This window comes from Trichosurus vulpecula, chromosome 2 (genome assembly GCF_011100635.1).
Source record: "Trichosurus vulpecula isolate mTriVul1 chromosome 2, mTriVul1.pri, whole genome shotgun sequence".
Taxonomy (NCBI): domain Eukaryota; kingdom Metazoa; phylum Chordata; class Mammalia; order Diprotodontia; family Phalangeridae; genus Trichosurus; species Trichosurus vulpecula.
The window spans coordinates 308249473-308263684 of record NC_050574.1 but is presented as its reverse complement, the minus strand read 5'-3'; the positions used below and the strand labels follow the sequence as shown (position 1 = coordinate 308263684).

The following is a 14212-nucleotide window of genomic DNA, read 5'->3' as shown; positions in this document are numbered from 1 at the left end:
CCAAAGGGCTATAGATATGTTCATACCCTTTGACCCAGCAATATCACTTCTAGGGTTGTATCCCAAAGACATCACACAAGTGGGAAAAGGACCCATATGTACAAGGATATTTATAGCAGCTCTTTTTGTGGTAGCCAAGAATTGGAAATCAAAGGGATGCCCATCAATTGGGGAATGGCTGAACAAGTTGTGGTATATGAAGGTGATGGAATACTATTGTGCCATAAGAAACGGGAATGATGCAGACTTCGTAACAACCTGGAAAAACCTACACGACATAATGCTGAGTGAGCGGAGCAGAGCCAGGAGAACGTTGTGCACAGCCACAGATATATGGATTCCGTGAAGACCATCCCTGACATACTGCGCTCTTCTCAGCAACCTAAAGTGCAAGGACAACTTCAGGGGACTCACGAAGGAGAATGCTATCCTCATCCAGAGAAAGAACTGTGAAGTTTGAATACAGATCGAGGTGCACTACATGCTCGCCTTTTTTGCTTCTCTTTTGTTTTTGTTTTTGGGTTGGTTATTTTTTTTTTTGGTTCTGTTTCTTCTTTCTCATGATTCATTCCATTGATCATAATTCTTCTCCCCAACTTGACTAGTGCATAAATTAATTCAATGCGAAGTTATACATGATAGTTATATGAGATTCCATGCCGTCTTGGGGAGGGAGGGGGGAGGGAGGGGAGAAAATCTGGAACTCAAACTATGTAGAACCGTGTGGTAAACTAAAAATAAATTAATTAATTAATAAAAAAAATAAAAAAAGTAATTAAAAGTTTTTAAGGAGAAAATAAAAATTTTAAACTGTTCTGTTTTCTCCTTTCCAAAGCATTGAGGAGGTGGATATACAGCACAATTTACTTAACACACACACACACACACACACACACACACACATACACACACACACGCACACACATATACCCCAGTGCTTAGTACAGTACTTACTATGTGCCAGGCACTGTACTAAGCACTGGGGCTACAAATGAGTAAGCAAGATGGTTTCTTTCCTTTAGTTTCTAATAAGAGAAATAAATACATAAAGGGGTGCTAGAAAAGTGAATGAGGCAGCAAGGTGGCGCAGTTGATAGAGTGCTGAGCCTGAAGTTAGGAAGACTCATCTTCATGAGTTCAAATCTGGCTTCAGATACCTGCCAGCTGTGTGACCCTAGGCAACTTCTGTTTGCCTTAGTTTCCTCACCTGTAAAATGATTTGGGAAAGGAAATGGCATACCACTCTAGTATCTTTGCCAATAAAACCCCAAATGGGTCACAGAGAGTTAGATATTACTGAAATGACTGAACAACAAAAAGAAAAGTAAGTTGGTATGCAAAGATGAGAATTTTTTGCAGATGATTGGGAATTGACAGGGAGCCCTGCCTCCAGGCAAGTTAAGTCCTATCTCAACTATCAGACCCTGGTACTTAGGTGGAAAGTTCAAGGTTGTAATGGGGCCAGGATGACTATTGTGGTCAGAGTGTAGGTGGCACAATATGAGAAAATGTCCATATAAGGCCCTAGTAGCAATGTATTGGGTCAGTCAATTAATCAATAAATGTTTCCATCGTTCATCAATATAAGGTGATGGGACAGAATTTGGAAGATTCAAAGTATTTCTGAAAGACTTCTTCAACTAGAAGAGGAACAAGAGAGAAGAAACACTATTTTGAATATAATTCCTACAAAAGGCTGAAGGTTAAATCTAACTATTGAACAGATAATGCTTTTTTTAATGTTTCTTGATTGCTCATTTTCTCTCATGATGTGGCATTTTGGCTGCCCACATTGGTAGAATTCCAGAGAAGGCCATCGTTAGAGAAAGAGGTCAGTCTTAGTTGAGCTCTTTGTTAGTCAAGTAATTGCCACAGTCTGCTTTCACCCTGGTTCTTGAAACTGGATGTGGCATTTAATTGCAGATGAACAGCAAAGCTTTTCTATGTAAATCAGTTGTCATTAGCCAGTCACTAAGACTTTTGCTCCACTTTGGATTCATTGGGTTTTTTTTTGGTTGTTGTTGTTGTTTTAAAGAGACAGAAATGATAAGATATTTTTTCCTCAAAGGTATGACTGTGTAAAGATATAGCTATAGATATGTAGATGTATACAGATATATACTGTGTATGTATATATACATGCAGAGAATAAAAGGCATCACGAAGGGAAAAAAATGGAACAAAAGATCCCAAAATCACATGTATGCAGACAGCCCTGATCAGTCTTGGACACAGAAAATAGATAATAAAGTACTTCCATACTCTCAGTAGCAAGAGGAGGATGTCAGATGGGACTGAATTGGCTGCTTGTGCTTACTTTTCTTTTTTGGTATGTTGGAAATCGAGGGTTTAACTGTGCATGTTGTGGAGTGTATATTATGAAAGGAACAGGATATATAAAAAAACACACATCAATAAAACAATAAAATTCACCCCTTCTCACTGTTTTGTCTCATCATTTCTAATACTGCAACTGCTGTGGTACAGGTGAGGAAGGCAACATTTTAGGCTATCTGAGGTAGTAAAATAACAATAAAGTGAAATAGCTGCAATTTCACAGAATCAAATAATTAGGAGATGTAGTATCAGAATTTCACTTATATCTTAAGGTCAAGTCTACAGGAATAAAACTATACCCAGGCCTATTGGAAAGGCCACTCTATCCCCTATTCCTTCTACTAGCCCAGCTACTACTCCAGTAGAGCTTTCCCTTATCTTTGTGAAGTGAGAGCATTAGCCCATGAATGTTTCAGGCTCCTGACCTTGTGCAATTCTTGAATGGATCGATACCATCTTTTAAATGTCACATTTGATCCTAGCCAGCAAAGAAGCATTCAGTAATCCCACAGGACATGTTAAGTACAGATAATTTCCCATTGCAAATGGCCAGTAGTATGGAGTTTGTGTTCAATCAGAAACTGTGAGGAGCTCACTACAATATCAGGAGGGACTAACTAGCTCTTTGCACCAGGCCATGGGGTGCACTGAGTTTTTAAGTGGGTATTACCTAACCTGACATCCCTTTATGTTCAATCACATGAATTAATGAAGTGTCTTTAAAGTCAACCTCCTTTACTCCTGTGCCAGTAGGAAATGTGCTAACAAAATGAAGACATTGGGAAAAACTGTCAATAACACTTGACTGAAAGGTCAGATTACATGTTCCCTATCCATTTTTATTCTCAAGTATTTTCATGCCCCAAACATTTAAACATCAGCTTCTTATACAAGCCAGTAGAAGCCAGGGTGGAATCACAACAATTCCATTAAGCTGTAAGAAAATTTTTTAAATCAATGGGTCTCTCTCCACTTTCCTGTTTCCATCCTGGGGCTTCTCTAGTGGCTGAGTACTTGTGATGGATTTCAAGATCAAATTAAATTAATAGTATCCTGGTTTTGGGAAAGGAAAATAACATCTTGTGTGCTTCTCAATGCAGCTTCTAGTTTAGAACACTCAGAAATTCTACATGATTTTCCCCCCAAAGTCCTTTTTCTTCCCATATGAAGCATGACATAGAGGGTATCCTCCTAATGTTTTTTGTCCTGTTATATGGAAGTATATTATATCATGACATATGCCAGTTAGTCAGCCAGCAAATATTTATTAAACACTATGTGCCAAACAGTATAATAAGTACTTGGAATAAAAAGAAATACTCCAAATAAAACAAAACAGACAAAACAACTCCAGCCCTCAAGAATCCTATACACTGACAGCAATGAGGAATTTAATATTGCTTGATACATAATGGTGAGTTTGTTTGTGAGGACAAACTCTCAGGAACACTCAACCCGGCCTACAAAAGAAAATAACACCATCTTGCTCTTTCCATTTTGAAAAGTGCACTGCCTCAAGGTAGATTTTGACAAAGGCAAAAAATACCCACTGTTCAAAGACGTTAGGCATGGTGGAAAGAGAACTAACTTGGGAAGAAGAGAGTGTGGGTTCAAATACTGCCTCTCTGGATTCAAATCCACTTCCTATCTGTATTACCGTGGGTAAATTGCTTAACCACTCTGAGTCTCTGTTTTCTTAACTGTAAGATGATGTGGACAATGTAGATGCCCAGTGAGGTCTCATCAATCTCTAGATCTATAATTCCTATGATCTTATTATGCAATGATGCTTTGTGATCTATCTCTGTGGGTACAGGAAGAGGCACAAATAAAGAAATGAACTTAAATGAAAGTAGGGAAGATATCAATTGGACATGAGGAAGGCTTTCTTGACCATCAGGGGAGAAGGAAATAAATTATTACAGCAGGTCATGAAAGGAAGTTAATCTTGAAATCTTTAAGAATTTAATAAAGATCCTAAATGTTTTAAATATTTGCACATCTATATGGTGTTTGCTAAGCCTGACTGATTGTACATAGTATTTTATGGTTTCATTATGATCCATGGAAAACCTCAATAGGATCATCTTAAAATGAAAAGAGTATTGTGATAAGAGGGGATAATGCTTTCTATTCCTATCTTCAAACTTTCTGAGCTGTGAGAAGTTGGGCAAACAAAAATTTCTCTGAGTTTCCTCACCTATAATACAAGGTCCTCCTAAAGTCTGGACACATAGGCAAAAATGCATATTTCCAAGAAATGAAATGAATGAAGTTTTTGACATTTTATTTAATAGAAATATTAACAAGTAACATCTTCAATATGATTTCTAACATTTGCAATGCAAAGGTTAATGTGCTTCGCAAGGTTCACATGAATTCAACGCAATAACTCCATATTGCCATCAATTTTAGCACATTCACTCTTTATACGTTCAATCAAGGGTGTTGAATCTGTGATTTTCATTGAATACAACTTCTCCTCTAGCATACCCCAGAAAAAGAAGCCAAGGGGGCCAAGGTCTATTAATATTCCAAATATTTCAAAATATGCATTTTTCCCTATGTGTCCAGACTTTAGGGACACCCTGTATGAAGATGAAAATGCCTTAACTACCTAAGGTAGGAAACTAGACCATATGATCTCTTAGTGTACCTTATTTATTACTAATAACGCTAGATTTTTGCTTCTCTTATGGATCTAAAAATTAATAAAAAACAAATTTACTTGAATATAAACAGAGCAGATGAGTCTAAGACTAGAGAGGAATAAGGCTTTGAATCAGAGAAGGAGATGAAATTAAATGTGATGGAAGTAAGATTCACAACATTACTGAGAGCCCTTGTAAAAATCTCTCAACTCATCAGGTTTCTAAATATGCAAATATGTTAGAGGAAATGACATATAATTTGAGGGAGATCTTTCTATTTGTATAGGTAAGGATGAATGTCAATATTACTCCCACAATGGTGGGTCATATTCAATTGGGAATATGAGTAAAACAGTGATTTTTTTTATACTTTGCAATGTTATGAATAGACAAGAGTTAATTCAGAGATATGTTACTTCTTCATCCTTAAGTTATGTGACTCAATAATATTTAAAAAAACTTAGAAACTACCACTAGGATTCCTAATTATGATACTCTGAGATTCTATGCATAAAAGCTTCGGGGAGTATCATGATTACTGATATTTCCTTTCTCTCACTGAGAAAAGCTTGGGATTCCAAAAGGTAGAAGAAAGGATGGAAAGCGAGTCAGGAATGAGACATAATCTTCAGAAAGTCATGAAAACAGAGGAGAAAACATGAGATATGGAGAATTTCAAGTAGGTCACTTTGGTGGAATTACTATAGACATATTGCTTAGATTAACATATTGAATCATTACCACAATCATAATCATCATACTCCTCATCAAAATCCTCCTCATCATCATCATCACCACCACCAACACTGTGATTACCAATACTAGTATTATCATCATCACCTCCATCATCATCACAATTAATACCACCATTACTATCATCATCATCATCACCATCACCATCATCTATAACAATAACAATATCTGTGTCCATATATTTCCAGCCCTACATTTGTTGTAGACTGGTATAATGCCATATTTATCTTTTTTTCCCATTTTCTAGTACAGTGGACATAGTATATTATTACTAAATGACTAAATGCTTCCTGAACGGAAAACATAAATTTCCAGCGCCTCCAGATTTCCAATCTAATGCCTCCAAAATGAAGGCACAATACTCCCTTATTTTGTTTTCCTTTTTAAAATGGAACACTGAGAACTTAAATAAAATACGAGTCTAATAATGTTTAGGAATTTGACCTATTGCCAGATTCCAAGATTTTACATAGGAGCAACATTTCATTTATTAAATAATAAAATTAGCCCATCAAATTAAAATTATTTTATATACTAGATTGATTTCTGTGTTTTGTATATTTCAATCAACTTGAGAAACATCTGAGATAACATCTTCATGAATACAGGTGCAGTAGTGATTTCAATCCCATATGACCTTGGCTCTGGCGCCAATAAGACATCTTTCCCAAGGCTATCAGATACACCAGACTTCCTTGAATTTTAGGTTCCATTTCAACTGAAATTTCTGAAGAGAAACACATAACATGAAACAGCTTTCTTTTTTCCCTTTCTGATTAGAAGGAAAAAAAAAGTTTACCAGAGATCCAGAACATGTGATAACTTCATAGTTCTGCAAAATTTGCATGAAATAATATTTTTAAAAAGTTCTACTACATTTATATACACCATTCACTCAGATTGATCCATACATAGTGCTTAAAGATAAATTAAGCTCTGGCATGAAATATAATTTATGAAAATTGCAAAATACTTGAATTGATTTTACCGAAAAAGATATTAAATCTTGATGACTAGTAAGCTTCTTGAGAGAAACGAAGTGCTATGTTTAAATAGAATAAAACAGCCACATAAATTTTAAAATGTATTTTTAACAGCAAGTCCTGTTACTTATATGGGTTATTAATTAAGCAAATACCCTGTAATCATAGAGACCTTTTAATCACTTGAATCTTAGTTTATGTTAGATATGCAAAATGTGACAGATGAAGAGATAAATATGGTACAAGTTATGAAGGGAAAGTATGGCATTCTCATATTTTATTACTCCCTTTCTTTCAGCTGATATGTTCTTTATAAACTATTTAATTTAGATATAAAATGCAGCACTGAATCAGCCTTGAGGAGTGAAAGGTCCAGAAGGCATGGAAGAACATTTATTCCCAAGGAATAACATTTAATTATTACTAGTGTAGCTTTGTGTGGGGGCAGAAGCCTGTGGATATATTTTTTTTTAATCTGAGTGGGCTGGTACACATTTGTCTTTATTTTCAAGTCTCCACTAAGCATTAGAAATTCAGATTTTTGTCTAAGGTCAGTCTTTTGACTTTGATAATATTATATTATCTCCAAGGCTTAAACTTTCACTTCATATTTAAAAGTTTTATTAAAACTTCTTAGAAAGAAGCTGTTTAAACAACTTCCAAATAATTTTCTCCATGGTGAAGTATGGTTTGCCTTGCCTAGACTTCCTTTTACTTTATTTTCTAACTCTTTGTCTTAAAAATGCTCTCCAAGTCTGAAAGGAATTAAAGTGAAAATAAATATATCAACCTAAAAGTGAAAACTTGGTTAATAAAGAACCTGAACCTTTTAAAAGCTGAATATTTTCCCACTCCCACCACCACCACTAAAAGTGGCAAAATCATACTTAACAAGCACCGTAAGATACGGAGTCCCAACAAGTTATGGAAGGCCTCTGCAAATTAATATGAGGTTGGTAGGATGCCATCTCTCCTGATCAAAAGAAGGCAATTAGTCTGCCTTCTAACACTATCACCATAGAACCATTGGTTACCTTCTTGCCTTTTATTGTTCCAAACAACAGCTACTTCACCTTCTCACTATTATCTTAAATTCTTGTGACTGTGACAGTCAGTTAGTCAAAAACCATTAATAAATAGCTTACTAAATAAATGGTTTAATAAAGAGCTTACTTTGTGCCACACAATCTGTGAAGCAATGGAGATGTTAAAAGATGGAAAAGACAGTCACTGCTCTTAAGGAGTTCACAAATTAATGGAAAAGACAACAAACAAACAAATATGCACAAACAAGTCATATATATGGAATATATTACTCGTGGAATAGAAAGGAGGCCAGTGTCATTGGAATGAAGAATATGTGGTAGGAAGTAAGTTATAGAAAGACTATACAGTTAGGAGTTGTCTAGGTTATGAAGGGCTTTGAATGATGAACTGTGGATTTTGTATTGATCCTACAGGTAATTGAGAGCCACTGGCTATGTGGGTGGCATGATCATACCTGCATTTTGGGAAAATCACTTGAGTGGCTCAATGGAGAATGTATTGGAGTGGAAAGGGACTTGAAACAGGCAGACCCACCAGCAGGCTATTGAAGTAATCCAGGACTGAAGCTGTGTGGGCCTCAAAAAGAATGATGGCAGTGTCAAAGGAGAGAAGAGAACATATTCAACAGGTGTTGCAAAGGTAAAATTGCCAGGTTTTGGCAACTGGCTGGATATGGGAGTGGGGGGGAGTAAGAGACTCCAGGGGTTAGTGCAGAGCCAAGACAGTGAAGAAAATGCCATGACTAGCCTGAGATCTCCCTAAAACCCCTCTGAACACCTTTAAATAATGCCATAAAACAATTTCTGGAGTGGCAGAACCCACAAAAGGCTTGAGTGAAATAATTTTTCCAGCCAAAGACAACTTAGACGGTCAGTAAGAAAAGTCTGTCACACTGGGGTGAGAGTGAAGCACAGTCAAGCACTATCTGTACCAGCACAGGCCTGGCCCCAGAAAACCAAGAGTAGCCTTGGGAACCACTGAATCAGCAGCTCAGCAGTCGCTTCTGGATCTCTCACATCATAGGTGATAAGAGGATCAAACAACTGATCAGAATGAAATTACAGGGGTCTCTTTGCTGGCAACGAAGGCAGGATTCTGTTGCTTTGCCCATACTCAGATCTTGAGTGGCAGTCCCAGGGTGAGGAGGATCAGTAGCACATGAAAGTATGTTGGCCACAGTGGAGCAGGGACCCTCATGCCCAGTTCCATGGCAGAAAAGAGTGCATGTAGTCACTCACAGGCCAGAGCACAGTCTAGGAGGATAGCAAATGCATGTCTCATTAGCTCATACCACCTTAGAAGAAGTGAAAACTTACAAGTTCCTAGAGAGTGTGTGTGTCCTCCACCCATGAAGCAGAGACCTACTTTAACAAAGATTTAAAAAATCAAGAAATAGACTGGAAAAAGAGCAAACAACAGAAAAAAAAGCTTCTGATCACAGAAAGCTCAAAAGAAGCTCAAAACACACACTCAGAAAAAGACAACAAAGTCAAAGCTCCAACATCCAGAGCCTCTAAGAAAAATATGAATTGGTCTTAGGCTATTGAAAAACTCAAAAAGGATTTTGAAAATCAAGTAAGAGTGGTAGAAGAGAAATTGGGAAGCTAAATGAAAGTAATGTAAGAAAATGATGAAAAAAGAGTCAACAGCTTGGATAAGGAGACACCAAAAAATACTGAAGAAAACAACACCTTCAAAAACAGACTAGGCCAAATGGCAAAAGAGGTACAAAAGGCCAATGAGAGGAATGCCTTTAAATTGGCCAAATGGAAGGGGGATACAAAAACTAACTGAAGAAAATAATTCCTTAAAAATTAGAACTGAGTAAGTGGAAGCTAATAAATTTATAAGAAATCAAGAAACAATAAAACAAAACCAGAAGAATACTAAAACAAAGAAGACAGTATGAAATATCACACTGGAAAAACAAATGACTGGGAAAATATATCCAGGATAGATCATTTAAAAATTATTAGATCATCTGAAAGCCATGATTAAAAAGAACCTTATCAAGGAAAACTGTGCTGCACCGTACAACCAGAGAGTAAAATTGAAATTGAAAGAATCCACTCATCACTTCCTGAAAGATATCCCCTAAATGAAAACTCCCAGGAATATTATAGCCAAATTCCAGAGCTCTCAGATCAAGGAGAGAATACTGCAAGCAGCCAGAAAGAAACCATTAAGGTATCACAGAGTCACAGTCAGGATACCACAAGAGTTAGCAGCTTCTACCTTAAAGGATAGGAGATCTTGGGATATGATATTCTGGAAGGCAAAGGAGCTGCTTAGATTACAACCAAGAAGCACTTATCTAGCAAAACAGTATAATCCCTCTGGGGAAAAATAGATATTCAATGAAATAGAGGACTTGCAAGCATTCTTGATAAAATGCCCACAGTTTTTTTTTTCTTAGTTTACAACATTCAGTTGGGTTACAAATTTTCTCTCCCTCCCTCTCCTAACCCTACTTCCATAACAGCATGTAATCCAATGCTGGTTCTATATTTCCCTTCACATTGAGCTTATTTACATAATAGTCCAGTTGTAAAGAAGAACTATAACCAATGGAATGAATCATGAGAACAGAGAAACAAAACCAAAAAGGAAGAGGAAAAAAGAGAGAGCAAAGAGTTTGCCTCCATCTGCATTCAGACTCCAAAATTCTTTCTCTGGATATGCATAGCTTTTTCCATCATGAGACTTTTGGGGCTGTCTTTGAACTTCGCATTGATGAGTGGAGTCAAGTCTATCAGAGTTAGTCTTTATAGATACCGTGTGTCTGTAGTCGTGTACATTGATCTACTGGTTCTGCTCCCTTCACTCAGCATCAGTTCATACAAGTCATTCCAGGTTATAATCAAGTCTGTCTGCTCCTCATTTCTTATAGCACAATAGTATTCCATCACATTCACATACCACAATTTGTTTAGCCATCCCCCAATTGATGGGCATTCCCTTGATTTCCAGTTCTTTGCCAACACAAAAAGAGCTGCTATAAATATTTTTGTACATACGGCTCCCTTTCCCACTTGTGTAATCTCTTTGGGATATAGCCCTAGAAGTGGTATTGCCGGGTCAAAGGGATACACATTTTTATAGACCTTTGGGCATAGTTCCAAATTGCTCTCCAGAATGGCTGGATCAGTTCACAACTCCACCAACAATGTAGCAACGTTCCAATTTTCCCACATCCTCTCCAGCATTTATCAATTTCCTGTTTTGTCATGTTAGTCAATCTGACAGGAGAGATGCAGTACCTAAGAGTTTTTTTGATTTGCATTTCTCTAATCAATAGTGATCTACAGCATTTTTTCATGACTATAGATATCTTTAATTTCTTCCTCTGAAAACTGCCTGTTCATATTCTTTGACCATTTCTCAATTGGGGAATGACTTGTATTCCGATAAATTTGGTTCAACTCCCTGTATATTTTAGATATGAGGCCTTTATCAGAGACACTGGTTGTAAAGATTTTTTTCACAATTTTCTGCTTTCTTCATAATTTTTGTTGCATTGACTTAGTTTATACAAAAACTTTTCAATTTAACATAGACATAATTATCCATTTTGCATTTTGTAACACTCTTTATTTCTTGTTGGGTCATGAATTTTTCCCTTTCCCCTAAATCTGACAAGTAAACTATTACTTGTTCTCCCAAATTGCTTATAGTATCAGCTTTTATTCCTAAATCATGAACCCATTTTGACTTTTTGTAGAAAATTTGCCTTTCAAATACAAGACTCAAGAGAAGCATAAAAAGGAAATTAAGAGCAGCATGCTCTCAGAGGAACCTGGGGAGACTTGCAGGAGCTGATGCAAAGTGATATGTACTGTCTACAAAAGTAACAGCAATGTTGTGGGATGATCAAGTATGAATGACTTAGCTATTCCCACCAATGCTGTGATCCAAGACAACTCAGAAGGACTTATGATTAAAACTGCTATCCAACCCCAGACAAAGACCTCATGGTATCTGAATACAGGTTGAGGCATGCTTTTTTACTTTCTTTATTTTTCTTGAGGTCTTTGTTTTGTTTTGAATTTTTTGGTCTGTGTTTTCTTCTGCAACATGACTAATATAGAAATATGTTTTGCAGGATTACATGTATATAGACTGTGTTGAATTGCTTGATTTCTCAACAAGGGGCACGGTAAAGGAGGAAGAAAGAGAATTTGGTACTCAAAGTTTTGAAAAAAATGTTAAAAATTGTTTCTAAATGTAAGTGGGGGAAAATAAAATCCTAAACAAAAAGAAAGAAAGAAAGAAAGAAAGAAAGAAAGAAAGAAAGAAAGAAAGAAAGAAAGAAAGAAAGAAAATCACTTTGGCAACATAAAGGATGTAGTGAAATGGAGAGAAACTTTAGGCTAAGACCAATTAGGAGAGGTGATGAGAGCCTGAACTAAGGTTGGTAACTGTATGAATGAAAGAAATGATGTGAAATTGGAGAAATGATGTCATAGGAGAGACAGAAAGACTGGACAATTGATTGCATGGATATGTGGGGTTAAGAAGGGTTTAGAGTCAAGGATAACACTGAGTTTGATAACCTGAAAGAATTAAAGAATAAGGGTGCCTGCAACATTACTATGGAAGTTTAGAAGAATGCAGGTTTTGGGGAAAAGGTAATAAGCTCTCTTTGATCAGATTTGAAATGTCTCAAGGATATCTATTTTGAAATATTCAAAAGACAACTGATGACATGGAACAGCTCAGGTGAAAGATAAGTATGGAGAGTGAAGAAAGGAGAACCAGGAAAACAACATACACAGCAACTATAGTAATGAATGCAAAAAGACCACTAAAATAAATGTTGTGTAAGTATCATGGCCAATGGTAGCTTCAGAGAAGAAAATGAAATACAATTTCCTCCTTTGTTGGAGAGTTAAGGAACCATGAGTGTGAAATGGTGGATATACAGAAAGAAACACTGTCAGATTTTTATTTGTCTGTTTGCTTTGTTTTCTTTTGTTTTGACTTAACTATTTTCCATATCTACAAAGGAGAGTTCATGAAATTGGGTGGGTGTGTGGGCAATGGCTGTAATTTTCAAGTAATCAATCAAACTTATTTTTTTAAAAAAAAATTAAAACAGATACCAAAAAAGTGAGGATGACTTTTAGGACAACACACAAGTCTAGGAGACTGGAAGGATGATGTTTCTATCACAGGAAATTTTGGATAAGGGAAGGAGGATTTAGGTGGAAAGATAATGAGTTTAATTTTGGATATGTTGAGTTTAAGGTATTCAGAAGTCTGAAAGACAGTTGAAGATGAGAGACTGAAGGTAAGCAGAGAGGCTAGGGTGACAGATTTGAGAATCATCAGGATATCAATTTTAATTAAATTCATAGGAGCTGATAAAATAATTCAGTGAAGTAGTTGGTAGGGGGTGCAGGGAAGAACAGGGCCCAGGATATAACCCTGTGGGACACAGACAGTTAGAAGCTATAATATAGATGAAGTTCTAGCAAAGGAAACTGAGGAGCAGTCAGCTATGTACGAGAACTAGGACAGAACGATGTCCCGAAAATCTAGAGAAGAGGGTAGAAAGGAGGAGACTGTGATGAATACTGTCAAAGGCAGCAGAAAGGTCAAGAAGAATGAGGATTGAGAAAAGGACTTTGTATTTAGCATCTAAAGGATCACTGGTAATTTTGGAGAGAATAGTTTTGGTGGAACTATTAGTTGGAATCTGGATACTAAGGAGTTAAAAAGAAAGTGATAGGAAAGTGGAAGACCCTCTTGTAGATGGCCTTTTTGAGTTTAGCCACAAAAGGCATAAGAGATATAGGATCATAGATAATAGGGATGACTGGGGACATAGCATTTCACTGTATATTCTGAGCCAGGTTTTGATCAAGTTAGTCTAGGGATTCAGGTTCAGGATTAAGTTGAAATAAGGCATACAATTGTGGACCATAAAATGTAATATAATATTAAAAAGGGTGCAATTCCTAAATTTCATAAGGAACATAACATAGAAAAAACAATATTCCTCTCCATCAGCTCAATCAATACAATAATCAGCTATACTAGATTAGAAATGAATTACTGTAAGGTAGTGGGAATGCTGCAAAAGAAAGAATACACAGTTACTAATGCCCCAGGGGCTAACTTCTCAGGAAGCAAAGCAGCCAAACCTTTGTCCCCTTAATGGACCAGTTCAACCCACATAAAACAAGATCAACCTACCATATTCCATACTTCAAAAGAAAGGAAACTTATGATACAAGTACATTTGGTAGAAGTAACACATTCATTTAAACTTATTTACATAGAGATGAGAAGGAATAAATATATAGATACTTTCCTGAGGCCAAGTTTAGGTAGGGAAGATTGGTGAAAAAAACTGGAGGTGAAAGAATGCAAGATGAATATTAGCGTTATGAACATACACTTTACCAATTTCACAATATTGTTAAATAATTCCCGCAT

The 14212-nt window shown here is 36.4% G+C and overlaps 1 protein-coding gene across 1 annotated transcript in view; it reads right to left on the bottom strand.

The window, feature by feature from the left end:
* LOC118837074 (contactin-associated protein-like 5) overlaps positions 1–14212 on the bottom strand; it is a 213989-nt gene that overhangs the window by 159618 nt on the left and 40159 nt on the right. The window lies entirely within an intron of this gene.